Raw genomic sequence first — 13,664 nt, 5'->3', positions numbered from 1 at the left:
TTCCTTAAAATTGAACAATTCATTTGTGAGAAAGAGTATTTATATCTTATTGTAATGGGATTAAATAAGATTTATTTTAGTAATTGAAATACTTTATTACTAAAATTGATTATTATTGTTTGTGAAACAATTGAGATAAGAATGAATGGTTAATTATAATTACAATGTTGTGAATTATAATTATATGACCCATTTTATTTAGGTGATCAAGTATCACTAGTCAATTTGTTATATGTTATTTAATTAATGTATATAATGATATTTATTTGCTAAGTATGCATTAAATTAATTAATAATATGTGACATACTAAAAGAGACATATTGTGTGACAAATGACAAATTGAAAAAATTAAATGGTAGTCCATTTTATTTAAGTGGACCGAAATGGAGGGAGTTGTGGTGGATTGTGGTTGATTTATTTTATGAGATAAAATAGATGTAATCATACCTACTCTACCTATTCTTACACAGCCTACAATTTGATAAGAGTAAAAGAAAAAGCAAGATGCTCTCTTTGGCCTTATGCTAGCCGACCTCTTGCTCCCATATAATGAGAATTTGTTCTCATTTTTCATGAGTCTACATCACACATTCATTTTGCATGCATCTTTTTCTTCTATTCTCTTATCTTCTTTCTAAACTTGTTTTAGAAACAAGAAGTTGTTCATCATAAATTCTAATCACAATATAAGATTACTAGTGTAGTAATAAGTATATTATTAGAATTATTTCAAGGGTACTAGTATATTAATCTAGTTAATTAATATACTAGTTTAAGGGATTAGTCTTGGGTGCATTGAAAGGAGGATCTCTACATTGGTATTTTGGAGGATCATCCAACACATTATAGCTCAAGAACAAATAAGGACGGTGACCTTATTTGTGCCCTTATTTTCGAGCCACTCAACAATGTAAGGGATATTGTTTTTCCTTATTAATCTCTTATTTTGTTATGCATGCACTAGATCTAAAGAACACATATTAAGAAGTTAATTAGTTCATTATTAGAAGAGTCTAATAAGAGGTATATGTACCTAACAATTGGTATCAGAGCATAGGATGTTGCATGCATAATCGGTTATTGTTTTTCCGAGTTAAAATGTTAACATATAAAACTAAAAATTTGTGATTTATAAGAATAAGTCACGAAATAATGATGCATGTTATATATTCTGGTCCTAAAATATTTGTAGGTCATTTTTATGATTTATGGTAATTTATTGCTCATTTTAATGATTTTTAGTGAAATAATTACATTTTTATGAGTAAAATGAACTTTTATTCACTAAAATAAGTTAACCTTCACTACTGGTCGTGATTTTTTTTAGTATGACCTCATATGAATATTTTATATATTGTATGTAAAATTTTATATTTATGTGATTAATATTTCATGATTTAAGATTTTTATGTGATAAAAATGGTATAAATGGAGGTTAAATGACTAAAAATGGTTAAACTTAGTTTCTGACCTTGAAATTTTTATATGACCTCACATGCATATTTTAATTATTGTATGTAAAATCTCGTATTAATTTGATTAATATTGCATGATTTATGATTTTTATGAGATAAAAATGGATTAAAAAGAGGTAAAATGGTTAAATATAGTTAAACTTCGAAATGGGCCATCAGATTTTAGTATGTTGTCATATGCATGATTTAAACACTTTACATGAATTTCGAAATGAAATGGTTTCATTTAGCTTGATTTATGAATTTTTAGTGTAAAAATGGCATAGATAGTGACTATTTTAGCATAAATAGCTAAAACGAATTACATGGCATGAGAAAATTATTTTAGGTTGCATAAATATCCCACGTATCAGATATAAAGTTATAAAATTGATTGGATTAATATTTGTATACTTTAGATGTTTTATTTGGTAAAACCGATAAATTACAACTATATTTTTCTCAAAATTAATTCGAAAATTTTAACCATGATTTTTGACATTATGAGTGTCATAGAATTATTCCAGAATATTCAAAAACTTAAAATTCAAATTTTGAAATTATTGTAATTTAATTTGAATTTATTTCATAAATGTTATGATTTTAAGGTCAAATATGAGCATAAAATTAAATCAAGTTGAATTATAGTCAAAAATTAAGTGATGATTAATTTTTGAGTCCTAAGAGTGTTAGAATAATTAACTTGAGCTTAAATTTTATTTAAGTATTGATTTGTGATTTTAATAAGTTATTATCGCGCATTTCCATAAAATCGGGTTATATAATCGATATAAGTTAAATAGAGCAATTTGGCACATAATTTGGCATGATAGATACATATTATAATGCTTCATATTTCAATTGTTGAATGTCTCTTATTTATATAATTTTGAATTATGTAATTTTATCTTAGTATGGCCTTAGTTTTAATCGATATTACCCGTAATGAAAGGGAATATTGATTCGGTTGTAATTTAATGTGATCTCATATCACTTTTATTTTTACTAGTTTTTCCATTTTACAAATGTATAACAGGAATAGCCATGTATTTTTATTATTATTTGCAACTCCGGATTTCTTCAAAACGGTGCCATTCAGAAAGGTGTTCCGACGAAGACGGTGTTCTTGGGAGGCGTGCCACTTGAAGATTCAAGGGACCAAAGGAGTTGGTTTCCGAATATGTAATATATTATTTGATTTTCTATTTTAGGAAGGCCATACTAGGAATTTATTATTATTGCTTAGCATTTATTTTAATATGTTGCATGCATTGCCAAATCGCCATAATAACACATGCATATCATATCGAGTCATCGACCGTGTCAATTATAGTTATCGTAGTTCACCGCTTTAGTTCACTTAAAACGTGATAGATAATAAATTGACAAGACCTCTCACTAAAAAAAATTGAGAATTAGCCTTACGAAATAGTAGAAACCATGAGTCCCAATTTCATAAGGAAGTAGGCTCGGCTCACCGGGGTGCTAAACTTGTTACGTTGGGTAAGTGGGTAATAAAATGTTATTACATCGAAATTTGGATTGAGCTCAACGGAAGTATTCGTGACCGTAGTCGCATGTGTTCCGGGCTAAAGATAAATATTAAAGTAATTTTATCGACCGAGAGTTCTAGAAGTAGAATCGATTAAAGAGTTAATCCACCGAGTTATATTAATAAGGGATGAATCGGCTCACCGTGCCCAAGTTAATATGAATTTGGATCTCGGGATCATTTATAATAGTTGAGTAGAGGTCACTATATAAATGCTTAAAACTTGTTTAAAATGTTTACAAGTATTATTAAAATGATAGATGTTTATTATTTCCTTCATTTCCGTTTTTGTAGTTATTTATACGCAATGGATTCATCTAATACTCTTACACCAATCACCATTAATTCATGGCTCCAATCATTCGATGAAAAGTGCTCCGAGTATGACAATGATACGATTAGAGAATTATGCTTTGGCATTAGTCAAGATGGAAATCTTTGCTATTTTACCACTTCCATACCTCCCACTCCCATATTAATGCCCACCACCTTGGTAAGAAAATCTTGTGAAGAAATTCTCACTAATCCCAAGGCATTCTTGTTTGTAGAAACAAGGAGAAATATTAAATTCAGTGGGAGTTCTAGAAAGAATGTTCTTGCAACTGAAAGGAGTAATGGTATTATTAAAGGAAAGGCAAAGATGGGTAAGAAACCCAAACCTGATAATGAATTGGAAATGGATAGTGAGACTACCACAACCAAGACCAAGAAGGGTGCCCAATCTTACGAAGAATGTCATTATTGTAATGTCATGGGCCATTGGAAGCGAAATTGCCCCAAGTATTTGGGAGATATCAAAGCTGGACTTGTCATTCCAGTTAGGGTTAAGGAATGTGGAAGCACTTAGCAAGGGTAACATGGATCTCCAATTCGCAAATGGAACTAGAGTAGCCGCCATTTCAAAGGGAACACTTGTGATTGCCTTAGCTATGTGATTTTAAATTACATCTACATAATGGTGATTATGTACCCATTTTGTCTAAAACATTATTTCCATTTCTATGTTAGACATGGTAGTATTTTTCTTTCGCCATCAAAAACAATCGTTGTATTTGGTTTGAAAATTGACATGGCTTGGAGCCAAGTCACTTCTCTTAATGGTATTCATATTTTAGACACTTCCAACTCAACTAAAGATATCTATAACATACAAACAAAAGGACTTATAACTAGTGATCCAAATGATTTTTTCATTTGGCTTTTTCGATTAGGTCACATAAATGAGAAACGCATTAAAAAGCTAGTGTCGACTAGATTTAATGGACCATTTCATTTTCAATCATATGGAATATGCGAATCTTGTCTCCTTTGCAATATGATTCGTACTCCTTTTAGTGGTAAAGGGACACGAGCAAGTGATTTGTTGGGACTAATACATGCCGATGTATGTGTTCCTATGAGCATCACCGCAAGGGGAAATTATGACTACTTCGTCACTTTTACCAATGATTTAAGTAGATACAGATATGTTAACTTAATCAAATATAAAGTGAAGCATTTGAGAAATTTAAAGAATTTCTAAATGACGTAGAGAACCAATTGAACAAAGTACTAAAGCATTACGATCCGATCGTAGTGGCAAAGATCTAAGTAATAAATTTGATTTATTAAATATGGATTATGACCTAGTGTCACTACCCATAAGATCAAACTAATATGAGTCGGTTTGAGTTATCGAACTCAATTTTGGGAATTTGCTATCCAAAACGGACACGTTATTAAAAACGGATGGTCAACCTGGAAATACCTAAAATAGTGAGTCCATTTAACAAATTACATGGATCAGACTCGCATATGACATGAATCAAGCGGCCATGATAGAGCTGGTCTTTTATGTGCTAAATACGTCAGTCTAGACAAACTTCAATTACTCCACCATATATGTTTGTAACTCACAAAGCTATCTCTTAAGAAGATAGATGTATTTCTAAGAGATAGAGTGGGAGTAGATTAGATCGTAACAAACATGACTTATAGTTATTGTGTTACTTTTTGAAAGTAATGAAACTATAATCTATAAAGATAGAGTGGGAGTATAGTTTAGTTAGAGTATAGCACACATGTCTTATTGTTAAAAATGTTGCTTTTCGAAAGTAATGGTATTATGACCTTGTCCCAAATCGACCTTGTTGCATACGAGCCATAGCATCACAATCCAAAAATTGTTACTCAAGAGTAGATTTAGTTTAAGGCGAGGGTCTCTTTAAAAGTAAATAGAGCTTTAGGGTACTTAAGTGCATAGATTGACATGAAGATGTTAATCAAGATAAATTATGTTAGGAATTGCCGCATTTCATAATGAAGGATGGCAAATGATATTAAAAATTCGCTTATCTAAAATGGGAATTTAGAGAAGGATGTGTTTGGAACATAAAACCTTAAATAAAGATCTAAGAATCCTAACATATTATGCGTAGCTTTCTTAAGTGATCCCATAATGGTCTTAAGCAAGCATTAAAGGATTATACTTTTCGTTCATGTGATAATTGAGAATGGTATCATTCACATGAGTGAAGAATCATATTTATACATGAAGTTAAGTGGGAGCTAGAATTATTTTTCCCATGTCTTATATGTTGATAACATATTACTTTTGAGAATAATGTACCAATGCTCTCTTCTGTGAAAGAGTGATTGGGAGACTAAGAAAAGGTGCGATGTATTCTAGATTTTTGAATCTATATGAGAGAATATTGGCATAGAATTGAGAGTCTTATGATGATAAGATCTTTCATAGCTGTTTAACATTAACAAGGTTGAATAGGTTATTCATGTTGATGAAAGTGGAATTACTATGATGGAGTCATAGTCGTTCACTGAACCTATTAAGTTGTTGATTACATGAAATCGATTTGCTAATGTTCCCGCCATTAGAACGATCATGTATGCCAACAGACGCACATGCCATTATGTAACATATGCTTAGAGCATAATAAATCAATAACAAGTTAATTCATAAGATGGTCTTGTGAAAGCCTTAAAGAACATCTTTGAGATTCTTGAGAAGAATTAAGGATTCGTTCATATGTTTGGATGACATACTAAGTTATGTGTTGAAGGGTTGCACAAAATTTAATTTCCAAATCGATAAGGATTTTTTGAAATCCTAGGCTGTTTTTATTGACTTAAGAGTAAGAAACTCGAGAAGTGTTTTAGTTTCGACCATTGCAAATTCTACAAAAGGAATCTATGTAAATTGTGATAAAATGGTCAATGTAGGGAATGAGAGTAGATTCCTCTACCAAAGACTTTATCACAAGTTATGTGATAACAGTGGGAGTATCTTTAAAGCTAAAGAGCCCAAATCTAGTAAAAACACTAGATATATACTTAGATAAATTCATGTTATTAGAAATAACATTGAATGGAAGGAAATAGCAATTCATAAAGTTGGATTATATGGATACATGGTATATCCACTTGCTAAGCTTTTATTGCATTTCAACAAGTGTAAGAGGTACACTATAGATTATAAGATATGAAGTAGTAAAAGTGTATTGTCTATTCATATATGATAATCGCATTTATCGTTTGAGTTTTATTAAAAACTCTTTTATTACTTTGTTATATCCAAATAGGTTGTAAGGACAACGTTGAACCCTATTAAAGTGAACTGGATTAACATAGTATTGGCCCCTAGTTGCTTATATGAGGTGACGTCTCGAAGTAACTAGATTGTGATGCGATTGATGGTAAGTTCAAGTGCCATAGAGTCATATGGGATGACTATTCGATCACATAGGCAGACTGTATGGGACACTCTGTCGGGCAGTAACCCCTTATAGAGTTCTGGTAATTCTTTTGACTAGAGACTATTCGCCTAAGTTGGCACAATTTCTGATTGGCTTTGATTTATGCTCTACGACTATCGTAACTGAGGTCAAATGAGTATATTTTGGGTTATGATGAACTGTGGCTAAACAAAGGGAATAGTGCAATAGGAATTGTCCACCCCCTTGTCAGGGTTGTTTAAAATCTCAAGGCCACTCGAGGAGAAGTGAACTGGAAATGCGTGGCCACGCTCGGAAAGTATCTATGGTAGATAATTCCGGTCTGACAGTTACTCTCCAGATCGAGGAAACCACTCAAAGATATGATCAAATGCAAGTACGACATGCGAGACACCATGCATTGAGTGGGAGATTGTAATAGGACAAGAGAATTGGCGACGCACACTTGTATTTGACAAGTCGGAGATTGTTAGAGTATGTGTCCTCAGCAATAGTGTGATCACATGTTTAAATCTCATCTTAAGAATTCGTAAGGGATGATTCATTAATATATGTAATTTAATTATTGTATATAATGATATTTATTTGATAAATATGCATTAAATTAATTAATAACATGTGACATACTACATGAGACATATTGTGTGACAAATGACAAATTGACAAAATTAAATGGTAGTCCATTTTATGTAAGTGGACCGAAATGGAGGGAGTTGTGGTGGATTGTGGTTGATTTATTTTATGAAATAAAATAGATGTAATCATACCTACTCTACCTATTCTTACACAACCTACATTTTGATAAGAGTAAAAGAAAAAGCAAGATGCTCTCTTTGGCCTTATGCAAGCCGGCCTCTTGCTCCCATATAATGAGAATTTGTTCTCATTTTTCATGAGTCTACATCACACATTCATTTTGCATGCATCTTTTTCTTCTATTCTCTCATCTTCTTTCTAAACTTGTTTTAGAAACAAGAAATTGTTCATCATAAATTCTAATCACAATATAAGATTACTAGTGTAGTAATAAGTATATTATTAGAATTATTTCAAGGGTACTACTATATTAATCTAGTTAATTAATATACTAGTTTAAGGGATTAGTCTTGGGTGCAATCAAAGGAGGATCTCTACATTGGGATTTTGGAGGATCATCCAACATATTATAGCTCAAGAACAAATAAGGAAGGTGACCTTATTTGTGCCCTTATTTTCGAGCCACTCAATAATGTAAGGGATATTATTTTTCCTTATTAATCTCTTATTTTGTTATGAATGCCCTAGATCTAAAGAACACATATAAAGAAGTTAATTAGTTCATTATTAGAAGAGTCTATTAAGAGGTATATGAACCTAACATAATGACCGATCATGAAACATGGCTCATGTAGTCGGGGAACTCTCATAGTTTTGTCAAGATTGAAAGTGATTGTCTCATCTCCCACTTCAAGTGTGAGCTCTCCATGTTTCACATCGATTACCGCTCCGGCGGTATGCAAGAAAGGTCTTCCTAAAATGATAGGAATGTTGGAATGCTCTTTCATGTCTACAATGACAAAGTCTACCGGGATGAAGAATTTGCCAATTCTTACGGGCACATTCTCCCATACCCCTAAAGGTACCTTTGTTGATCGATATGCCATTTGAAGAGTGATGTTGGTGCATTTGAGCTCTCCCATCCTTAGCCTCTTACATACCGAGTATGGCATGACACTTACACCTGCTCCAAGGTCACATAATGCTTTGTTGATTGTAGTGTCGCCAATTGTACAGGAATAGAAAAACTTCCCGGATCTTTGAGCTTTGGAGGGGAACTTCCTTGAAGAATAGCACTACTCACTTTGGTAAAGGCAATAGTCTTTAGCTTTGGATGGATTTCTTCTTGGTAAGAATATATTTCATGTACTTTGCATAGGCCGGAACATGATTGATCAATTCCGTGAATGGGATTGAGACTTATAGGTTCTTCACAATCTCCATGAAATTTCCAAGTTGATCATCAAGCTTAGGCTTAGCTTGTCTACTTTGGAATGGAAGTCTTATCACAATAGGCTCATTTTCCTTAGCCTTCTCTTCATTCTTCTTCTTTGAAACTTCATTGGAAGTAGGATCTACCTCCTTAGAGTTCTCCACAACTTCTTCCTTGTGACTAATATCCACAATATCTTCCTCAATCGGCCTCTTCGGCCCCTCATATATTGTACCACTTCTCAAATGGATGGCACTAACCGTCTCATGTCTTGGGGGATTACCTTTGGGCGGTAATTGCCCCTATTGTCTTTGAGAGCTAGAAGATTCTAATTGAGTCATTTGAGTCTCTAACATTTTGGTGTGGGCAAGAATGTTGTTGATGGTGATTTCCTTAGCTTAGCTATCTTTTTGTATTTGGGTGAAACATTCTTGTTGGTTCTTTTGCATTTGGAGGACCGCTTTTTGAACATCAAAGCTTTGGTCATTTGGTTGGTTGAAGGAAGGTTGATTTTGGTAACCTTGGCTTTGGTTGAAAAAGAGTCTTTGAGCTTGGTTTCTCATTGGAGGTGGGGTGTATGTTTGTTGGAGGTTTTGGACATTTTGACTCTTGTATGAAAGATTTGGATGGAATTTTGTGTTCTCGTTCTAGTAGTTGGAATAAGGGGTGCTGCTCCTGTATGCTTGGAAAGCATTGATTTGTTCACTTGTTCCCCTACATTTATTTTGATCATGTCCCAAGATTCCACAACTTTCACATACTCCACTTGGGATTGAAGATGATGCCACCATAGCATTAACATGTTGTTTGGGTGATTTGGAGGCTTTATCAAGCTTAGCCATGGCCTCCTCAAACTTCAAATTGATGGTGTCAATATGAGCACTTAGTTAAGCACCCAATTGAGTGATGGAATCTACCTCATGCTTTCCTCCTCTTGTGGCCTTTCGAGGCCTACTATATTGGGAATTATGAACCGCCATCTCTTCGATTTTGGCCCACGTTTGATTGTCATTAACTTCGGTAAACATCCCATTGGATCCCATATTAAGAATATTGCGGGAGTCTTCATATAGGCCGTTCCAAAATTATTGCACAAGGAACCACTCACTAAGCCCATGGTGTGGACAAGAACGACAAGTGTCCTTAAATCTCTCCCATGCTTTATATAATGATTCCTCATCCCTTTGCTTGAACCCGGTGATTTGGGCTCTCAAAATATTAGTCTTCTCCAGAGGATAGAATTTCTTGTAGAAGGCAAGTGCTAAATCTTCCATGAATCAATGCCAAGTGTAGCCTTGTCTAGGCTATTTAACCATTGCTTTGCAGTACTGATGTGACCATAATTAGAGCATATTTAGTCCCCGAATTAGCCTTGTTCCCATGCTTTTTAGTGCATATTTGGGTCATTTATTGTCTTTAGTTATTTGTTTTGCATATTCTTTGAGGTTTTGATCCCTTGGTAGGAAAGGAGTGCAATCCTTGCATTTTCATGGCAAAACGAGACTAAATTGATTGAATTCAATGACCAAGCATCAAGGAGAGACAAGATTAGAAGGCCTTTGTACATACTATAGTAGATGGGCAACGATGAGAAAAGATCCTTGCATCCCCGAGGAAATCCCCAAGGATTTTATGAAGAAAAAGGAAGAAAAGAAGAAGGAACGAAACTGCCTAGCAATCCGTGCGTCTTCCCCAGAAGACGCCCGTCCACCATCCACAATCCGTGCGTCTTCACCACTAAGACGCCCAGAAAAAAGCTCCAGAGGACGCCCGTCTTCACCCCCAAGACTCCCGGGCAGAGACCACCAAATCCGCCCGTCCCATGCTAAAGACGCCCGGATTCCCAGGCAGACCCATTTCGTCTTCTTCAAGCTTCAAGGAAGGATGCACATCTTTTTCTAGAGACCGGAGTCTCCCTAGAGACCGGAGTCTTTCCAAAAAGACCGGCGTTTCCTCAACAAGGGACTTAATCGTCATTTAAGCCCTTAGTTAACCCTAATTCATACCGGGTTCAAGCAAAGGCAAAGTTAATATCAATCAAATCTCTCTTTAACCTTGTAATCAACATTTAATCAAGTTTTAATACAAGTTTTATTTCCTTAATCTCTCTCTTGTTCATCCTTTATTTTGGGTAATTGAAGATTATTTGGGTTATTATTGGGAGATTGGCAACCTTCCAATCAAGCATCAAGTACTTCTTTTATTCTTTGCTTTATTATTAGAATCATTAGTAGGTATAATTCTCTTAATCCCTCTTTAATTATTGTTAATCACTTTCATTTATTCATCATGTTTCACTTTGTTGGTATGATTGACAACCTTGCTAGCATGTTCAACATGATAATGAGTGAGTAGTTTCCTTAGCTAGGGTTAATGGGTAATTAAGGGAAACCAACATGGGGAATGATTCATGCTTAAATTAATATGCTTTCATAGTTTATTTGCTTGCTTGTTGTGATCTCAACTTATGCACATGTTATGTTTGATGAAATGCGAGCCTATGAATCCTTGCATTTTTTACCCATCACCTATCTTTTTAATGAGACTTGTAAGACATAAACCAACTCGAGTCTCATTAGACCATGCATATTGTTGAGTAGGGAAGATTAAGTCGACTTGTAGGAGTTGTACAATCTATTCGATTCGGCTCCGGGACCCAAACTTTCCTAGGATTGTAAGATATAAACCAACTCAATCCATCACAACAATAATTGCTTGCTTATAACTTGATAATATATTTGTATGATCAATTCCCATGAATCCCCTATGACCCCATGACACCCTAGTGCTTTTTATCAATTGTTTACATCCCTTTTAATTCATCTTGCTTGTTTACTTTCATTGCTATTTAGTTTAGTGACCTTCTACATCAAACCCCAATTGTGACACCCCTTAAGACACCACTAGTTGCAATAGAAATCTCATCTCAATTCCCGTCCCTTGGGATCCGACCTTTACTTGCCTCTTTACTAATTGTAGAGTTGTTTGTGAAGTTATAAATTGTGTTTTGGTCTAGGTGCTCCTAACGACAAGTAACCGAAAAATACGATCCGACCAAAAATGGCGCCGTTGCCGGGGACGGTGTTAACTTAATTTAGATTTTCTTATATTGTTATTAGTTGTGTCTTTCTTTGCCTTGGGGAAGTAAAACTCCTCAAGGTTTGTTCTAATTGTTTTCGAGTTGTTTGATATTTTGCATGTCTAGAAGGTCACAAGGTGACTTGTTACCTTTTGATCACGAAATTGAAAGAACTTTGACAACCAATAGAAGACTTGCTAGGAGAACTTTGAGAGGTATTGGTGAGGTTATAGATATTCAACCAAATACTATTGAGTTCATCAACCCTTTTGAAAGAGAAGGTGAGGAGAACCCAACACAAAATCCAACACAAAATCAACCCACAATGCCTAAGTTTTCATCACATTCCGTACCCACCGAGGAGAACCTACCCAATGGTACTCCCACACCACAACTTCTAACCGGAAATTTTATTGCCAAATCCGCATTTATCCAATTAGTCGAAAGAAGCCAATTTGGGGGGATGCCTAGTGAAGACCCTCACTCTCATATGGAAACCTTTTGTGACTATTGTGATGTGATTTCTCAAACCGGTGTAACTCAAGACCAAATTCGATGGGTCTTATTTCCTTTTTCTCTAATTGGCACCGCGAAACAATGGTTGAAAGGTCTTGATAAGGCTACTCTCGGAATTGATTCTTGGAAGAAGTTGGCTCTAGCTTTCTACAAAAAGTTCTATCCACCGGAAAAGACTAACATGCTAAGAGCTCAAATCACGGGTTTTAAGCAAAGGGATGAAGAATCTTTGTATGAAGCTTGGGAGCGATTTAAGGGAATTTGTCGCTCATGTCCTTACCATGGACTTAGCGAGTGGTTCTTGGTACAACAATTTTCGAACGGTCTTTATGAAGATTCAAGGAACATTCTCAACATGGGATCAAATGGAATGTTCACCGAAGTTAATGACAATCAAACTTGGAACAAAATTGAGGAAATGGCGGTCCATAACTCACAATATAGTAGACCCCGCAAGGCTACTAGAGGAGGAAAGCATGAAGTGGACTCCATTACTCAATTGGGTGCTCAACTTAGTGCTCACATTGATACCATCAATTTGAAGTTTGAAAAAGCTATGGCTAGACTTGAAGAAGCCTCAAAATCACCAAAGCATCATGTTAATGCCATGACGGCATCTTCATCAATCCCAAGTGGGATATGTGAGAATTGTGGAACTTTGGGACATGACCAAGGTGAATGTAGGGGAACAAATGAACAAGTGAATGCTTTCCAAGCATACAAGAGTGGTACCCCTTATTCAAACTATTACAATGAAAACACCAAATTCCATCCAAATCTCTCATACAAAAGCCAAAATGTTCAAAACCCTCAACCAACATACACCCCACCTCCCATGAGAAACCAAAATCAAAGACCCTTTTACAACCAAAACCAAGGTTACCAAAATCAAACTCCATACAATCAACAAAATGACAAAGGTTTTGATGTTCAAAAAGCGGTCCTTCAAATGCAAAAGAATCAACAAGAATTTTTCACTCAAATGCAAAAGGATAGTCAAGCAAAGGAAATCACCATCAACAACATCCTAGCTCACACCAAAATGTTGGAAACCCAATTGACTCAACTAGCATCTTCAAGCTCACAAAGACAAAAGGGGCAATTACCACCTCAAAGTAATCCCCCAAGACATGAAATGGTTAGTGACATTCACTCGAGAAGAGGTACAAGGTATGAAGCACCAAAGAAGCAAGTTGAGGATGAAGTTGTGGAAGCTAGTGACAAAGAAGAAATTGTGCAAAAATCCAAGGATGGGGAACCATCAAAAGAAAAAATTTGATGGCCAACTTGAAAAATCCCATTGTGATTATACTTCCTTTTCCAAGTCGTCAAGCCAAGCCCAAATTTGATGGCCAACTTGGA

At 34.9% G+C, this 13,664-nt stretch overlaps 2 non-coding genes across 2 annotated transcripts; one reads left to right on the top strand and one right to left on the bottom strand.

Moving 5' to 3' along the window:
- Positions 1–9,817: 9,817 nt before the first annotated feature.
- Positions 9,818–9,924, top strand: LOC141640577 (small nucleolar RNA R71). The gene has a single exon (XR_012543071.1). It is a non-coding gene; the product is annotated as a small nucleolar RNA R71 (small nucleolar RNA).
- Positions 9,925–12,483: 2,559 nt separating this feature from the next.
- LOC141640557 (small nucleolar RNA R71) lies at positions 12,484–12,590 on the bottom strand. Its single transcript, XR_012543052.1, has one exon. It is a non-coding gene; the product is annotated as a small nucleolar RNA R71 (small nucleolar RNA).
- Positions 12,591–13,664: the final 1,074 nt, after the last annotated feature.

This window comes from Silene latifolia, unplaced genomic scaffold (genome assembly GCF_048544455.1).
Source record: "Silene latifolia isolate original U9 population unplaced genomic scaffold, ASM4854445v1 scaffold_88, whole genome shotgun sequence".
NCBI classification, from domain to species: domain Eukaryota; kingdom Viridiplantae; phylum Streptophyta; class Magnoliopsida; order Caryophyllales; family Caryophyllaceae; genus Silene; species Silene latifolia.
Note: the sequence above shows the minus strand (reverse complement) of the source record. Positions and strands in the feature narration are given on the sequence as shown.